Raw genomic sequence first — 19763 nt, forward strand, 5'->3', positions numbered from 1 at the left:
CATTTTATTATATTTTGCTCTAATGCTAAATTGGGAGTCTATGATTTTGGTTTTTGCCCTGCCGTGCACTGTCAATTGTGGGATCTTATTTAGACAGGTGTGCGCCTTTCCAAATCTTGTCCAAACAATTTAATTTACCACTCGTGGACTCCAATCAAGTTGCAGAAACATCTCAAGGATAATCAATGGAAACGGGATGCATATGAGCTCAATTTTGAGTGTCATAGCAAAGGGTCTGAATACTTATGTAAATGTGATTTTTCAGTTATTTATTTTTTAATTACTTTGCAAAAATTTCTGAACACCTGTTTTTGCTTCATTCCGGAGTATTGTATGTAGATTGGTGATTAAATAAAATAAGAATTTAAACCATTTTAAAATAAGATTGTAACGTAGGAAAATGTGGAAAAAGGGAAAGGGTCTGAATACTTTCTGAATGCACTATTATAGAGCTTTCTACAAGGTGGCGTGATGCTGAGAGAAAACGAAGGGCAAGACTCAGGATTGGGGATTGGAGCAAGTGTCAAGGGTTCCAGGTTGAGATCCTACTCTGATGCTGAAGAATGGAGCTAATATACCCAAGCCCCAGAGGGCTGAAGCAAAATGGGAGCACAGAACTGAGCTGAAGACATCCATACTTCGATACTACAATGCATGTTGCATTGCCAGCAGTGAGATTTTTAATGCTTACATAATCAACTGATGGTAGTGGTCTCCGTTGTGTGAAAATGGTTGGAAAATGTTCTGAGGGACTGCTTAATTCAGCATATAAAATGAGCTGGTTAATCAAGAACAGTCAGCATGAATTTATTGAAGTAAGGTTGTATTCGACTAATTGAATTGTTCAAGATAATGAAGAATGCAAGTGAGAGGAGGGCATTTGAAGGAGCAGGTATGGATTTTAGCAAGGCATTGGCAAAGTCCTATGTGCTGGATTGATTTAAATAAAGTAAAATTGCAAGAAAAACCCAGCAAGTTGAATTAATAAAAATATTGCAGTGGCAAAACACCAAGGTGTATAGGAATTTACATTGGGAAACGTCAATAGGGATTTTCATGACCTGAAAGTTATCTGCTGTTGTGTTCTACGGAGTTCATTTCCTGAGTCCTAGTTTTTGTTTGTGATATGCGTAAAGAGTTTAGATATAAACGAGCGAGCCATCATTGAAAAAAATTGTTAAGGACATTGTTAGGACAGTTTAGTTTAGAGATACAGGGTGGAAAGAGGCCCTTTGGCCCACCGAGTCCACACCAACCAGTAATCCATGCACATTAACACACACTTGGGGCAATTTTATATTTATTCCAAGCCAACCAAATTACAAACCTGCACGTATCTGGAGTGTGGGAGGAAACCGAAGGTCTCTGGGGAAAACCCACGCAGGTCACGGGGAGAACATACAAACTCCATATGGAAAAGCACCCTTGTCAGGATCGAACCTGGGTCTCTGGTGCTGTAAGGCAGTAGCTCTACTGTGCCACAATGCCGCACAGTGTGGTCAGTTGTGAGGAAGAACGTTTAGATTCATAGTTGTCGGCACGACAGCTGGTTCTAGGCTGCGGGAAGATATTAATGAGGAATTTGAGGAACTGCATTTTTTTTTCGGAGGAGGAGGAGAAAACATGACACATTGGGTGAACATATGGACCACTCCACGCTGCAGGGCTGTGGGCCAAGAGCTAGGAAGGAGGAGGAATCTATTTTTGGTCAGGATTCACACTGTATGTAAAATAATAATAATATCTGCCATAGCCAGCAAGCCGCCCTGATCACAAGCCCTCGCACGCACACTGTTTCCACTGTTGGGGAAATTACCTTGATTTACTGGCTATCATTCCAAGCTATTTCTACAGTGCCTCTCCAAGCCATGCTTTACCTATGAAGTTTCCTATTCCCATTGTACAGTCCATGAATTCATTGCCATTTCTTTAATTGACCAAAACTACTTCCATGGTAACAAAATAAATAATACTCAACTAAACAAGTTGCAAGAATTGTGATAGAATTGTATCACATTTTATAATAGTGCAGAAAGAGTCATTTAACTTGTTAGGTCCTTGCTGACTCCATGTCTCCTCATTTGTATTTTTGCAACATCCCCTCTCATATTAGCCCACCAACTCTCTCCTTGAGTTTCTTGCCATTAATCAACACAGAAGGGATAATATGCAGTGGCAGTTAACTGTGTAGTATTTATTCTAGATACCAGTGACAGGTTGAGCACCCAGAGAAAACTAAATTTTGTAATGGTGGTAATGAGCACTTAAAATGGAGGACAAATGTTCTTGACTGCACAGGGACTCCCCATGTTACGAATGACTTAACTTATGGAAATCTAACGTTACACATTTCCCCATCAATTTTAAAGCATTGTTCAAGCTGCTAATACTAATAATAATACATTTCCTGTTATTCATTAATGGCTGGATGAGGTTTATATTCCATTAGTTTAATTATGTGTAGTGTTGTGTTGATTCATTGAATGAAATTAAAGAATTAGTGCATGTGTTTGCAGAGCAACACCATATGGATTACTATAGAAAACTGATGTTTCTGACTTACAGAGAAACTGCTGTATGGACAGTTCTCGGGACCAACCCTGTGAAACCCGTGGACTGTCTGAACTAATACAACTTTATCAATACAGCAATGCAATTTCTAATGCAAGTTATTGGTGCGTTGTCCCTTATGCTCTGAAATTAAGCCTACTATCGTTACATCTGATACGGTGTCCGTTTGCATTTGTGACAGATCAGCCAATATCCTAAACTGTATATGATCTATACTTTAACACTAAATGTTCTGCATCCTTGAATGTATTAGTCAGTGGCCTTAATAGTACAGATTGACAATTTGCAGATAAGCATTCTGGCTTTGGACAGTTCTTGTCTTGCAAGTTCCTTGACAGAAGCATTCAGTGGAAACATTTAATAATGCAGAGGTGTTGAGGTCATTTTCACTGAATGCTATACTGAATCTGACACTGATTGTTCAGCAGCTTCAATGGGATCATCAAGCAAATAGGTTTTGCCTTTTGCCTATTCATGATATTTCCCCGTGAGATTTTGCCCTTGTGCATCCAAAATGTAAGCCAACTCCTCCTTGATTTTTCAGAAGTCCATAAGATGAGGAATGGACGTCTTTTGAAGACAACCATTCCGGAATGTATGCAAAAAGGTCTCAAACAGTGGACTGCAAGGGGGGATCAGCACTTAAAGGGTTAACGGTCATTAGAAAATGCATAAGAAGGAACTGCAGATGCTGGTTTACACTGGACATAGGCACAAAATGCTGGAGTAATTCAGCAGGTCGGGCAACATCTCAGGGGAAAAAGGAATAGGTGATGTTTTGGGTCTAGACCCTTCATCAGGCTGAAAGCTCAGTCTGATGAAGGATCTTGACCTGAAACGTCACCTATTCCTTTCCTCCAGTGATGCTGCCCCACCCGCTGAGTTGCTCCAGGATATAGTATCTATCTTCATTGGGAAATGCTCTTTCAAAGTGAGATGTTTGTTGTGGACTAATCCAAGCTGGTCTTCCTGCAGGTTTCTCTGGAAGAGGTTAATTGATGCAAAGAATGGCATACCAGGCAGATTGACCACCGACCTTTCTAGGATCTTCAAGCAACGTACACAGGTGAGTAACATGTTCTAACCAGTTCCTCCTCGTGAACAAATTACCTCCACCGAGCAATTTAGTGCTGACAAGAAACAGTGGTTGTTGTGCACGTACTGCTATCATTTGCATACATTGAATGGTGTAAATTCTAAACAACCCATTTATATAAAATCACAGGGAGTAAATTACACTCTTTTTCTAAAACAAAACCTAAATGGGAAAAAAAAATCACCATTTGAATTTATTTGAAAATTTGAATGGAAAAAGAGCATCATCGAGTTGCATTTGTCTTGAATATTTTTAACTGCTGCTCTGAGCATGTTTGAAGATTGCACCTGTGTAAGTAATGTCAGCACCAACACTAAAATGTACAGACATCCAAGGAATCTATGGAGAAAGGAGCTGATTGAGGGGATAAGGCTCTTAATTTTTCATTCTTTTATGTCGGCCATTATGAAAGGGGGTAAATGAGGAAGGCGTTCCCTATGAGGAAATGAGGTGACTTTCAGCGATATTCTCGAAGTATTTCTCTCAAAACGGAGCACTTTTGTTTCCCGTGCATCAAAATTCAGATGAAGCTGTGATGCAAGGCGTCTCCTAACCTCTCTTTGCATGGGAATGTAGCAAAGATAGTCGCTTCTATGATACTTACTGGAAGGATGTGCTGGCTCTGGGGAGGGGCCTGAGGAGGTTTCCAAGAAATATCACAGGAAACATAGAAAATAGGTGCAGGAGGAGGCCATTCGGCCCTTCGAGCCAACACCGCCATTCATTGTGATCATGGCTAATCGTCCCCTATCAATAACCCGTGCCTGCCTTCTCCCCATTTCCCTTGACTCCACTAGCCCCTAGAGCTCTATCTAACTCTCTCTTAAATCCATCCAGTGATTTGGCCTCCACTGCCCTCTGTGGCAGGGAATTCCATAAATTCACAACTCTGTGGGTGAAAAACTTTTTTCTCACCTCAGTCTTAAGTGACCTCCCCTTTATTCTAAGACTGTGGCCTCTGGTTCTGGACTCGCCCAACGAATGAGTAGGTTAACCTATGATGAGTATTTGCCGGCACTGGGTCTGTAGTCCCTGGAGTTTAGAAGAATGAGGGGGGGGACCTCTGAAACATCCAGAATAGTGAAAGGCTTGGATAGAGTGGATGTGGAGAGCCATTAGTGGTAGAGTCTAGGACTAGAGGTCATAGCCTCAGCCCTCTGTAGCAATGAGTTCCACAGATTAACTGCCCTCTGACTAAAGAAGTTCCTCCTCACCTCCTTTCTAAAAGAGCGCCCTATAGAAACATAGAAACATAGAAATTAGGTGCAGGAGTAGGCCATTCGGCCCTTCGAGCCTGCACCGCCATTCAATATAATCATGGCTGATCATCCAACTCAGTATCCCGTACCTGCCTTCTCTCCATACCCTCTGATCCCCTTAGCCACAAGGGCCACATCTAACTCCCTCTTAAATATAGCCAATGAACTGGCCCAGACTACCCTCTGCGGCAGAGAGTTCCAGAGATTCACCACTCTCTGTGTGAAAAAAGTTCTTCTCATCTCGGTTTTAAAGGATTTCCCCCTTATCCTTAAGCTGTGACCCCTTGTCCTGGACTTCCCCAATGCCCAAATGCAATACCTCTCACTTCAATGTATTAAGGGCCTGTCCCACCTATGCGACATTTTTGGCGACTGCCGAAATATGTCATTGCAGGTCGGCGAAAATTTTCAACATGTTGAAAATTCAGCGGCGACCAGAAAGACGTTGCAACTCTTTGGGCGACTGAGGAGACTACTCACGACCATGCAGGCGACACCCTGGCGACATGTCGTAGGGTGAAGCTTGTATGGTGTTGAGTAATCTCCCAAAGAGTCTTGTTCTGGTCACCGCAGGATTTTCAACATGTTGAGACATTTCGGCGACCTGTAAAGACCTATGACGGGTGCCGGCAGTCGCCGAAAAAGTCATGTAAGTGGGACAGACCCATCAAATTCCTCAGGCCACTTGGCGAAACAGATCAAGATCCTGCTGCAATTTTTGACAACCACCTTCACTATCTACAAGTATATACCAACCACTTTAGTGTGATCTGCAAACTTGTGAGAGGGCTATTCATTAATCTGATACAGCGGGGAAGAAGCTGTTAGGAAGGAAGTGTAGATGTTTACTTACAGCAAAGTTAGACACAACATGCTGGAGTAACTCAGTGGGTCAGGCAACATCTCTGGAGCAAAAGGAATCGGTGATGTTTTGGGTCGAGACCCTTCTTCAGATCTTCTTCAGACCGAGAGTCAGGGTTGAGGGAAACTAGAGGTATAAAAGCGAACAGAGCTGGCACGGATGACTTTTGCTATATGTGCTCCTTCAAATCTCCAGCTATCATTGCTACTTTTGCTACCTTTTTCGGACAAAGGAATTGTTGGATACTGCAGGTGATAATGTGTTATCTGTAATCTTCTGTAAGGCTTGCTCTTGTGATAATCATGCACTTTGACCTTGAAATTGGATTTCATCCTCTGAGCGCTAAATGGCTGTATTTATTCTAGCATCTAATCATGGGCGCAAAGAGTTTCCAGTATTTCGTGTCACTGTTATTAATACCGGTCCTCATCAGCTGACGAACACCAGACTTGTGTACAGCCCATATACATGATGAGTATTTGGGAGGCCAGCAGGAAGGATTTGCTGGCTGCTGTGGGTATCTTCTGCTGAGTAGGAGCATTTTGTGGCCACACTTCCAACCTACAAGTTGCTCCGGTTGCAATCATAGAAACATAGAAAATAGGTGCAGGAAGGAGAAGATCATTTGACCCTTCGAGCCAGCACTGCTATTCAATACGATCATGGCTGATCATCCAAAATCAGTACCCCGTTCCTGATTTCTCTCCATATCCCTTGATTCCGTTAGCCCTAAGACCTATATCAATCTCCTTTTTTTGAAAACATCCATTGAATTGGCCTCCACCGCCTTCTGTGGCAGCGAATTCCACAGAATTGCAACTCTCTGGGTGAAATTTGTTTTCCTCATATCAGTCTTAAATGGCTTACCTCTTATTCTTGAATTGTGACCCCTGGTTCTGGACTCCCCCAACACAGGAAACCTTTTTGCTGCATCTAGTCAGCCCAATCACTTAAGAATTTTAGATGTTTCTATAAGATTCCCTCTCATCCTAAATTCCAGTGAATATAAGCCCAGTCGATCCATTCTTTAGCCCAGTCGATCAATCAGTTCTCATAAGGTCATAAGTGATGGGGATAGAATTAGGCCATTCGAACCATCGAGTCTACTCCTCCATCCAATCACGCGTGATCTATCTCTCTCTCTCTCTCTCTCTCTCCTAATCCCATAGGGTGCAGAACCTTGCCGTAACCTGTAAGAAGCAAAATGCTTTCATATGCACTTTGTGCATTACAGACAGAAATTAGTGTTGCACACTTGATTTACCAGACGACATGTCTTGCTATAATACATTTGAAACAAATGTTGTGAGCGTGAAGTTGTAACGTAAGCTGGAGGTATTGAGACATCTTTCCAAATAATCCAGGAGCACGCAGATAATTACCTTCCTTCACTGCAGTGTCTTGTGCAAACAGTCAGCATTTTCCCGCAAAATGTGTGCAGTTGCAGTGTATCGTAAAGCTCCAGTCTTGTGGAGGAAGGAAAGCAGACAAAATGTGTAGGAAGAAACATTGGCGAGCAAGATGTGGACTCTTAAACATCTGCAAGACCCAACATAGACTGGGCGATCATTTCGCTGAACACTTTCGCTCAAGCCGCCTGAATCTGCCTGATCTCCTGGTTGCTAAACACTTTAATTCTCCTTCCCATTCCCACACTGCCCTTTCTGTCCTAGGTCTCCTCCATTGTCAGGGAGAGGCTAAACACAAATTGGAAGAACAGCATCTCATATTTCGCTTGGGCAGCTTACAACCCAGTGGTATGAATATTGATTTCTCTAACTTCAAGTAACCCCGGCATTCCATCTCTCTCCATCCCTCCCCCACGCAAGTCACACCAGCTTCTCGTTTTCACCCAATATACAGCTCACAATGGCCTGTTTCCTTTATTATTGTTGCTTTTATGCATTCTTTCATTAGTTGTTCTTTATCTCTCTACATCATCTTCTATATCTCTCGTTTTCCTTTTCCCTGACTAGCCTGAAGAAGGGTCTCGACACGAAACGTCACCCATTCCTTCTCTCCAGAAGATGCAACCTCTCCCGCTGAGTTACTCCAGCTTTTTGTGTCTATCTCCAGTCTTGTGGTCCTGTTACTGGGATGTATAATTGATAGAAAGCTGGAAGAAGGGAAGAGAAAATATCTTGGTGTTGTGATGGGTGTCTATTTGTGAAACATTCAGTATGGATATTATGGTACAGCGCAGAAATTGGACCTTAAGCCCACAATATCCATACTGATTGTTACACCCATATGAACTAATCCCATTTACCCACGTTAACAAGGTCCCACATGGAAGGTGGGTCCAAAGGGAAAGAGTCCATTGGATCCAAAACAAGTTAGCAAATTTAGTTTTAGAGATACAGTGCAGAAACAGGCCCTTCGGCCCACCGAGTCTGCGCTGACCAGCGATTCCTACACAATAACACTATCCTACACACACTAGGGACAGTTTACATGTACACCAAGCCAATTAACCTACATACCTGTGCGTCTTTGGAGTGTGGGAGGAAACCGAAGATCTCGGGGAAAACCCACGCAGTCACGGGGAGAACGTACAAACTCCGTACAGACAGCACCCATAGTCGGGATCGAGCCTGGATCTCTGGCACTGCTAGCGCTGTAAGGCAGCAACTCCACTGTTGCACCACCGAAATAAATGATTTTTGTTTTTGAGGAGATATGGTGAAGACAGTATTTTTGATGAAGATTTTATAAGGCTTTTAACACGGTTCCACATGGCAGGTGGGACAAAAGAGCAAAAGCCATACGATCCACGGAAAGAGGGCAAATTTGATCCAAAACTGGCAGTGATAGGAAGCAAAGGCAAATTATCCGAATATTGTTATGACTGAAAGGCTATCAAACAAGACAGTTCCACAGAGGGCAATATTTGCCCACTCGCTTTTTATGATATAAATTAATGATATTTGACCTTGTGTTGAAGGCATGATAATGAGTGAGCAAATGGTTCAAAATTTAGCTGTATGATAACAGTAACGGGGAAAGCTTTGGATTGCAAGTAAATGAAAATAGTCTGGTTATCAGAGCCGGAAAATAGCAATGGAACTTAATCCACCAATGTGCAGGGTGATGTCATAGTGATACAGTGTGGAAACGGGCCCTTCAACCCAACTTGCCCACATTGGCCAACTAGCTACACTAGTCCCATCTGCCTGCGCTTGGTCCATATCCCTCCAAACCTGTCCTATACATGTACCTATCTAACTGTTTCTTAAACGTTGGGATAATCCCAGCCTCAACTACCTCCTCGGGCAGCTTGTTCCATACACTCACCACCCTTTGTGTGGAAAAAGTTACCCATCAGATTCCTATGAATTCCCCTCAAACCTTGAACGTATGTCCTCTGGTCCTCGATTCCCCTACTCTGGGCAAGGGACTCTGTGCATCTACCCGATCTATTCCTCTCATGATGTATTTGTGGAATTGCAGGAAGGCAAGGAAATACAGAAACAAATATGAAGGGTCTCAGCATGACACGACAACTATCCATTTCCCTCCATTGTAGCTGCCTGACCTGCTGAGTTCCTCCAGCAACCTTCATATTCTTGCTGCAGATTCCAGCATCTACTGTGTTGTGTGCCTCCAAACAAAGGCACCTTTGGTTACCACCTTAACAAGAAAGATCCAAGAAGATGCAGAGGAATTCATGAAGATTTACAGAGTAGAAAATGTGGAAAGGTTGCATAAACTACAATTGTTGTCTTTGGACAGTGATTGAGTGGGGATCTCGTTGATGTATAGAATTATTGGAGTATCATCGAAACCCTCTCAAACAGTGCAGTCAAAAGCAAGGGAGCATAGGTTCAAAGAGAAGAGATGAAGGCGAGACAATGCCTGAAAAGTGACAGTCAAAAACCCTCTCTGTATTTAAGTGGTACTTGTAGAGACAGCACTGCAAGATTATGGACCTAATACTAGACGGTGCTATTAAACTGGATGCTATTTTCTCACTGACTCAATTTTATTGTGCTGAATGTCCTTTGTTATAAATTTCCAATGAATGTCGCAAAAGCACTCTATTGAAACCACATAGCCCTGAAGTTCCACTCTTGCTGCTGTAGTGCATGTTTCAATGCGGTTGTCTTGTGTGCAGGGATTAATAAAATTGACACGCCAGTTGGATTTGAAGAAACAAAACTGTAACATACATTAGTCCATATATAATGGTACTTTAATCCTGCCAACGTCCTCTTCTGGATTGCATCATATAACTGGTTAGTGTTGCAGTAGGAATTGATGATGAGTTCCAAAAGGATTCATTCTGGATGATAGTCACTATAAAGATGCCTGTCGGCTTTGTAAACCGTTGCATAAATGCGCTGTTTTGTGACAGTTTAACTTGCTGACTATTACCAGTATCGTAAAGGGAAAATGAGGAAAATGCTGAGACAAGAACTTTAATAGGACAGAGTCCATTTGACAGCCCTGCACGCACATTGATGCAGAGGTGATTGATGTTTGTTACGTCCCCAGTAAGTACATCACAGATCCCTTCAATAAAATCACCAGCGTCAATGAGACATTAAGACTGGGGTTTCTGCTCACAGTTGCCGTTTTGCAGGTAGAGGGGAGGGAAATGTATGGATAAGACTATAATGACGAGTTAATTAGTGCCTTTCAGGAAGAAGGAAAGAATTGATGGTTATCAGCATATTAGGCATGGAAGTGAGAAGGAGAAGTCTCTGTCACCCAAATAGCTACATGATTATTGGACCTCGTTATTACTTAATTTGATTTTCTGGTGGAAAATGGGCATTGTGTAAACGGCTGCTGTGTAATGCCCACATTTAATCCTCCTGCAGAATATGGTGCTAAGCCTCTGTCTTGGACTACGGAGGTTTCTTTTTGGCAAAGATGCCCCCAGGGGTTCTGCTGGGTGAAATACACCAGGTTTTTAATCTTGTTTGGCCACCTCCCATTTGAGTTGTAATAGATTGCAGCTATTCCATCATGTTACCCTTCTGCTTCTTTGTGGATATATTGAAAAAGAAGCCCTGCTAAGTTGCTGGAGGACCATTTGTCGATAATGCACTTTACAGTTATGGCCATGGAGTGATTTGTTCTCCATCTCACCCACTGCCCAGAACGTCAGACATCCCTGCAACCACCCTGATATACATGAGTCACACGGCACGGATGGAGGGCAGTCAGAACGCCATGCGCAAGTAACCCGTAAACAGCAACAACACAAACTGCAAGGCTGTGTTTGGTGACAGGGTTGGGGGATGATGGTGTGTACAGGGGAAGATGGCAACGATGAGAGAATTAAAGGATGTTGCTTTAAGTGGAGGATGGTGAATCTGTGGAACTCTTTGCCATAGAAGGCTGTGGAGGCCAAGTCAATAAATATTTTAAAGCAGCGATAGATAGATTCTTGATTAATATGGATGTTGGGGGTTATGGGGAGAAGGCAGGAGAATGAGGTTAGGATGGAGAGATACATCAGCCATGATTGAATGGCGGAGTAAACTTGATGGGCCGAATGGCCTAATTCTGCTCCTATCACTTTTGATCTTATGATCTTATGAAAGAAAGAGATGTAGTCGTGATCTCCCACAAATGTGGCACAAGGGCTCATCTTCTTCAACTGAAAGTGGGTGGCAGTGTGGAATATATTTGTAGATTGGAAGTCTCACTGTCTTGCCTGAAGTACTAGCTCTGAGGCAAGAGGATCTAAAAGTTTTAAACCAAATTAAATTATAGATCAGTTTGTGGCCTATATGATCTAAAATGCTGGAAGTCAAAATAATCCAATGAGCTGGCCAGAGAAGATAAAGAAATACTTCATATTTTCATATTGAAAATAGAATAGTGACATTTGCCACTTTTATCATACACTTTTCATGCTGAAATTTCATTTGTACTTTGTTGGATGTCCAAGCAGATAATGTCCGCCATTCAATCACGGCTGATCTATCTCTCGCTCCTAACCCCATTCTCCTGCCTTCTCCCCATAACCTCTGACACCTGTACAAATCAAGAATCTATCCATCTGCCTTAAAAAATATCCAATGACATGGTCTCCACAACCTTCTGTTGCAACGAATTCCACGGATTCACCACCCTCTGACTAAATAAATGTATCCTTGTCTCCTTCCTAAAAGAACGTCCTTTAATTCTGAGGCAATTACTCTCACTTGTGGAATCATCCTCTTGTGGATCACAGCGTATTGAGTGGTAACGCTATCTTGGAGGTTGGTATTACAAATGCACTCTGTCTCCAGGTAGTTGTGTGTAATGGGGAACTTGGGCAGATACACAGCTTAACCTCCCTACCCTTTTCCCCTAATCGTGGTCCCTTACCAACATTCTTACTTTGATTTTCACGGGTAACTAAGGCCACTTTTTTTGCGGGTTCCATTTTAGTAAGCGCACGCACATAATTTTAGCACTCATTGTTGATTCCATAATATTCTCAACAAAATACTGCATTAAGTCGCATTACTGCATTAAGTAGTTCTATTGTGTTGTAGATTACATGGCATAAACTCTTTCTCTGACCAAAACATAACAAAATCCCTTTCAGTTTGAAAGAAAAATCCTTTGAGCACTTTGTTTGAAAGGATGAAATTCTAATGCTAACACAGAAGTGTTATTTTTTGTTGGACACCATATGCTGAATAATGTTTGAATAAATTTGGTGGAGGTTCCAAAAATAGGTATTTGATAAATTCAGATTGCTTCTCCATATGTTGGCTCGGCAGAGTCATCTTTTTAGCTGTTGTGCAGTTCTCTGCAAATCTGCTGGTAAGTGTAAAGGAGAAGTTGATTTAGTAAATTGGGGAAGATGTGCAGTCTTACTGGTGTGGGCCAGTATCCATTAAATAAGGTAAAAGCTCTCACTTGCTGCTATAAGGCTGAATCATCTCATCTTTTGGGGCTTGTGATTAGTAAATTCAAAGAGGATGTGTCTGCTGCAGTGCTTCAAATATTAAAACAAGCTGAGAGCAAGTATCCACATACATTGTTAAACTCGCTTGCACAGGCTGAACTGGATTTCATACGTAATAGGAACAGAATTAGGCCATTCGGCCCATCAACTCTACTCCACCATTCAATCATGGCTGATCTATTTCTCCCTCTTAAACCTCATTCTCCTGCCTTCTCCCCATAATCCCCGACACCTGTGCTAATCAGTACCTCTACTAATTTGGGTAATTTTTGCCAGATTATGACTTGCAGAGGCAAAAATGCCTGTGTGTTTCATCCGATTCCGATTCAAACTTTATTCTCATTGTGCAGTGTATAGTACAGAGACAACGAAATGCAGTTAGCATCTCCTAGATGAGCGACATAGAATATGAGCAATAAATAAATATATTTACGTGTATACATTCATGGTAGTGCAATTATTTTTTTCCTGGTGGAAGGAGTGTCCGGGGGGGGGGGGGGGTGATTGGCAATCACCGAGGTACAATGTTGAATAATGTAACAGCCACAGGGTAGAAGCTGTTCCTGGACCTGCTGGTCCGGCAACGGAGAGACCTATAGCGCCTCCCGGATGGTAGAGGGTAAGCAGTCTGTGGTTGGGGTGAGAGCAGTCCTTGACGATGTTGAGCGCCCTTCACAGACAACGCTTGTTTTGGACAGACTCAAAGGAGGAGAGTGAGGAACCGGTGATGCGTTGGGCAATTTTCACCACCCTCTGCAGTGCTTTCCGGTCGGAGACAGAGCAGTTGCCATACCATACTGTGATACAGTTGGTAAGGATGCTCTCGATGGTGCAGCGGTAGAAGTTCTCTATTTCTCTACCTCGACCATACTTGATATTCAGCACCTAAGGTAAAAGAGTTGTCTTCATAGCCTGGCATCTTCTCGATTCTGCGTGTCTCTGCCAAGCTGAAAGGACTCCCCAAAGGAACAAATGCTGCAAACGGACTGTGCAGATTCACCTGAACCGTCTCGAGTTTATATCCTAATGATTTCTCTCTACGTTGTAAGTGGAGGCATTTTTACTTTCACACAGCGTTGGGGAGATGTGGGACATTGTTGAGTTTGCCAGCAATTGACAGCAGTTCATGCCCTTTTGATCTGCTGCCTACATCAGACAGCCACCAACTGTCTCTCCGTTTCTGCAGGAAGTCACAACTATCACAGTTGGAGGATAGTATTTATTATGCGGTTCTGATTTTGTTTTAAATTGCTCCTTGGAAAACCAGAATTGCTTTATCTCTGAATAGTTCTCAGTGAACTGTCAAAACATATGCCGCTGGAGCTCATTAAAAGAAAGTGTTTTTTTGAAAGGTGTAATGCCGCTTGTTAAGGGTGAAATGGACTTTAGTTTATATTTGGACCACACCACTAATAGTCCGATTCCAATCAAAAATATCATTGCACTGCCCATATATTTTAATTGTATTTCTGTGGATGGTGATACAATCACAGATTGGGAATACTGAATATTACTGCAAACTGGTGCAATGTTGGGGCATCCTCGCTAGCACAATCACACACTTCCTATATTGTGGCAACCCGTAACTTAATTCTGGGGGCTGGTTGGTACAACACTACTCATTCGACCCTGTCTTTCTTTTATTGGGACGGGGCAGAATAAAGAAAAGGGCAGCACGGTGGCGCAGCGGTAGAGTTGCTGCCTCACAGCGCCTGAGACCCGGGTTCAATCCTGACTACAGGTGCTGTCTGTACGGCACTTGTACGTTCTCCCCGTACCCTGCGTGGGTTTTCTCCAGGTGCTCCAGTTTCCACCCACAGTTCAAAGACGTACAGGTTTGTAGGCCAATTGGCTTTGGTAAAATCGTAAATTGTCCTTGGTGTATGTCGGATGGTATTAGGTTGCAGGGATCGCCGGTTGGCATGGGGTCGGTGGGCCAAAGGGCCTGTTTCAGCATTTTATCTCTAAACTAAATTTGTGATAATTTATTTAAAGGGGTGTGAAAATATAATAACCATGGACTTGCTACACTGCTTGTTGTATCTCTACATAGCAATGTTACAAAATTTTGAGATTTAAAAAATCAAGTCTGCAATTTATCCCATCAGATAAAGCATAACAATAAGTTTAATTTGACACCAAATTCACTTTCATATCTCAAGTATTAAAAAAGTTATGGCCATTTTCATACTCGGAAATTAGCATCTTGTTCCCTATTGATTTTCAATGGACATTACAAAAAAGCTGTGATCTTGGATAGTCAAAAGCCCATTTCTTAAGGAAAGATTAACATTTTTAAATAGCCTAAGTGTCCAAAGATTATTCACAAATAATTCACAATATAACATGATTTTTATATCTAATTTACATTAATTTATAGGCCAAATGGAAGGAATTTAGTGTTCAATTGCTGTAAATAAATGCCCATTTAAATCGGCTTTCTAGTGGGTTCATGTGAACGCGCTGGTTTAGAACGTTGACATTGCGCTGGATTAGTGCCCTCAAATGCCGAGAAAAATACTGCGGGATATAAAAAGCCCAAAATGAACTACTCGCTATAGATAACTTGATATATAGGGTTATATATATGCCCCATTTAATGTAAAAATAAGGTACATACCTTTAATTGTTTGCTTTATAAAACCCTGGGGCTGCGAGAGGTTGCGGAATGAGACAGTAATTTTAAAACTATTATAACTATATTATCGAGGCGTATAAAACTAATAATACCTTTTGCGACCGGGTCTTGCAGCGATTTTTCGTTAATGATTTACTAGGCTGAACATCTGCGATTAGTACAGCCTAGTAAAAATCGCGTTTTAAACCCGCCCCCTCCAAACAGCGCCAAAATCGCGGACCTGGATGTGGGCAGATTCCCAATGACGATTCAGGTAGGTTTTGTAACATACCTACTCTACACTAAGCTAAAAACATTTACCAAGGTTAGATCCGATGACACTGTTCTGTCCTGAAGGAAAGTGTGGATTCGAGAGATGTTAATTTTCAAAAGCTATTTATCCCGAGTGTTCTTCAATTAGGGACAAGTATCGCTGAATAATCATTGCATTCTGCATTCATACCCTCACCCATTTGTAGTCATTTCCATCACCTAGTATTCTGGGTCAACAAAATATCATGTGGCTAATTTTACCATGAAACCATTCTCATCAGCTCCCAGGTAGACCCAAAATGCTGGAGTAGCTCAGCGGGACAGGCAGCATCTCTGGTGAGAAGGAATGGGTGACGTTTAGGGTCGAGACCCTTCGTCAGCCCTCGCTCATGAGCTCTGCCAACTCTTTGATGTTGAGGCCTCAGAATTTTATTTTCTTTGTGTTATTTCTTGAGTTCTTCACTATACTTCTACATATGTATTCTGCTACTTTGATTTATATGCCAATCATTTGTAGGTGGCACCAAAGACACTGGTGGCCTGGAGTTTTCAGATGTGGCAGTCGCTGAACAGACTCTTTGAGATTTTCTCGCATGTGTCGTTGCATGACTGCACGGCTGCCTCACAACACCAGAGACTCTGGTTTGATCTTGAGCTCGAATGTTGTCTTTGTGGAGTTTGCATGTTTTCTCCATGGCTGCCGAGGAGCTCTGGTTTCCTCTTTTAACCCAAGGATGCATCAGTGAGTTAATTGCTGGTTGTAAATTACTCCTTTTGTGTAGGTCAGCGGGGAATCAAAGGCGAGCTGATAGATATGTGAGAAAGAATAAAGATAGAGGGAATAGGATAAAAGATAGAAGGAATTCCAGTGCGATACAGTGAGAAAACAAGCCCTTCAACCCACCGAGCCCACGCCGACCAGCGATCCCCGCACATTAACACGATCCAACACACACCCCAGAGACAATTTCCAATTAGACCCAGCCAATTTACCTGCACACCTGTACGTCTTTGGAGTGTGGGAGGAAATCGAGGATCTCGGAGAAAACTCACACGGGTCACGGGGAGAATGTACAAACTCCATACAGACAGCATCCGTGGTCATGATCGAACCCGGGTCTCCGGTGCAGCAAGAACAGGAAGGCAGCATCTCCACCGCTGTGCCACCTTGCTGCCTAAACATGAATATTAACCCCCATCTCTACCTGATTATAGTGGATAATCAAAATGACTGACACCATCTATCTCCCCCCCCTCCCCCCCCTCCATGTGGTCCATTCTTGCGAGAGTTTGATGTATGTTTCACCCCGCTGAAGTTGCTTGATCTTCTGAAAATTTCCAGCATTCTATTAATATTTCTGATTCTCACAATGTTTTGGTTTTTATCTGCAGGGAAATAGTTGGCTACGTCTAACAGCTGGATTTGATTAATTTTGATATGCTTTGTTGCTTGTAATAAACCTGGAACTGTAAGTGGCTGTTCCATCTAGTAATAAACCTGGAAATGCAAGTGGCTGTTCCACCTATCAACTCTGATGCCTGGTGAAAGTTCACCTCTCTGCTTACAACAATACTCGCTGTATATTTTTTCCATTCTTTCGCCCTCTTGCATGCCTTTCAATGTTTTGCCCTCTGGTCATTTTCTTTCCCCGTGCTTTCTTTTCATCTAGTTGCAGAACATTTATAACACAGTGGACCTTTTGTCCCAAATTGCCCACGTCAGTTATAGAAAGCGCTCTCCATCTTCCAGCGCTGGCTGGGTGGCCGGCCCTGGTGAGTTTGATTCAGATGACATTTGAACGTGATGAAGGTTTCTAGCTCAACTGCAATGAGGTCCAAGCCCCTACCACCATTACTCGCTGTCGGTGATAGACAACGTGCAAACTCCACACAGACAGCAACGGAAGTCAGAATAGAACAATGTCCACATCCCAATATTAAATAGATAATGTTGGATCGATAATTCAATCATACAAAGTTGTAATGCTTTTTTTTTTTCATTTCAGCGCATGAGTATTTGTTCACTGACCAATCATTTGTGAATCTTTTGTGATAGACACAAAATGCTGGAGTAACTCAGTGGGACAGGCAGCATCTCTCGGTAGAAGGAATGGGTGATGTTTCGGATCGTGACCCTTCTTCAGACTGAGAGTCAGGGGAGAGGGAGACACAGGGATAAGGACGTGTAAGGTGTGAAAACGAGACATCAAAGGAGATGAGTCTCAAGGAAAATGTAGAATAGATCATTGTTTTCTTGTCATGCTCTACACAGCTGCTTGAGGTTTGCCCTGAAGCATTGACCACATTGGCCACCTCCTGCCTTCTTAGTATACTTGCTGTTCCTTATGCATGCAGGAAGTCTTCTCTTCATTGCCTTCATCAAGAGTGTGCAAATATTGGAGCCTGTTGCCTCCCATTCTTTGCAGTTAACCCAGTGCGATACCACATGTGCTCTCACATTTAGACCCAATAGCACCGGCTTTACCCGCAAAGCAATTTATAGGGCTGCTGAGACCCGGGAGTTGGACATTTCCCCATGGACCGCGGGGGTTTCCTCCAGGTACTCCGGTTTTCTACCGCATCCCAAAGACCCGCAGGATGATTGATAAATTGGCCAAAAATAAATTGCCTCATAGTGGTAGAATTTAGAGAGAGTTAATTGAGAATGTGAGGAAAATAAAATAGCATTCATGTAGGATTGCGTAAATGGGTTTCTGATGGTCACCAAGGACTCAGTAGACCAAAGAACCTATTTCCATGCTGTGTGACTCAAATTCCGTGACAAACTTACAGGAATCGCTGTCTGCAGAAGAGAATGGATATTATTACATTACTTCCCATCATAGAAATTGATCTTTTAAGTTGTCTATATGTGTTCGGTGGAGATTAATTGCACAAATTTAATTGGTAGTTGAGAAAGGCTGCAGGCAAATTGAATTTAAAGTAATATAATTCTTGATGTGTGACAAGGTCAGGTTCACAGTGAGGTAAGATGCGCAGTTAAAGACAATGATATGAATTTATTACAGCCTTTGTCATTTAAAAAAAAAAAATCTCTCCAGATGGAAGAAGTAAAAATAGGCATTAATATATTTTAGCACTGAATGCTTTTCCTGGCAGTGAATGCTGTTACATTTCTGCAGCCATGTTTCCTGGATTCCTGGAAGCCATTCTTGGATTCTCTTCTGAGCATCATTAAACTAAACTAAGCTTGCTTAGTGAGGTGGGGCACCAATGGAGGAAATAATGGAGTGGAATTCATCAACTGACAAATAGGAACATTGATCATTGCTCCATAGATGCTGCTGCACCCGCTGAGTTTCTCCAGCTTTTTTTTTTTTTGTGTAACCTTCGATTCTCCAGCATCTGCAGTTCCCTCTTAAAAACAGGAACATTGATCAGCTTTGTGAGGTTTGGGGCAGCACAGTGGCGCAGCGGTCGAGTTGCTGTCTTACAGCGCCAGGGACCCTGGTTGGATGTTGAAGAAGGAACTGCAGATGCTGGAAAATCGAAGGTAGACAAAAGTGCTGGAGAAACTCAGCGGGTGCAGCAGCATCTATGGAGCGAAGGAAATAGGCAACGTTTCGTCCCGAAACGTTGCCTATTTCCTTCGCTCCATAGATGCTGCTGCACCCACTGAGTTTCTCCAGCACTTTTGTCTATTTGATCCTGACTATGGGTGGCGTCTGTACAAAGTTTGTACACTCTCCCTGTGACTGCGTGGGTTTCCCCCGGGTGTTCTGGTTGCCTCCCACATTCCAAAGACGTACAGTACAGGTTTGTAGGTTAATTGGCTTTGGTAAATTGTAAATTGTCCTGAGCGTGTTGAATAGTGCCAGTGTGCGGGGTGATCGCTGGTCGGCATGGACTCAGTGTGCCGAGTAATTCAGTGGAACAGGCAACATCTCTGGAGAGAAGGAATGGGTGATGTCTCGGATCGAGACCCTTCTTCAGACTCGGGAGTCCAAGGAGAAGTTGTTTTGTGAAATGTTAATTATAATTTGTACTGTTCTTGTTAAACAATGCTCCATTATGACACCCAATCTGCTATAATGCACAGTGAGCTATAATTCTCTGATTCTAATGTGATCAAAGGTTTAATGTGATTTGCCATTGAGGGGCCAAGCAGATTTTTTTTTAAATTAAAATTAATAGAAGAGACACCATTCAGC

General features: G+C 42.5%; 1 protein-coding gene across 1 annotated transcript in view; it reads left to right on the forward strand.

Annotated features, from left to right (window-relative positions):
• disp3 (dispatched RND transporter family member 3) overlaps positions 1–19763 on the forward strand; it is a 284882-nt gene that overhangs the window by 62539 nt on the left and 202580 nt on the right. The window contains exon 2 of the mRNA XM_055659011.1: positions 3547–3637. The gene's annotated coding sequence lies outside the window, so the exon portion shown is untranslated. The remainder of the gene's footprint in view (positions 1–3546; positions 3638–19763) is intronic.

This window comes from Leucoraja erinacea, chromosome 30 (genome assembly GCF_028641065.1).
Source record: "Leucoraja erinacea ecotype New England chromosome 30, Leri_hhj_1, whole genome shotgun sequence".
NCBI lineage: Eukaryota > Metazoa > Chordata > Chondrichthyes > Rajiformes > Rajidae > Leucoraja > Leucoraja erinaceus.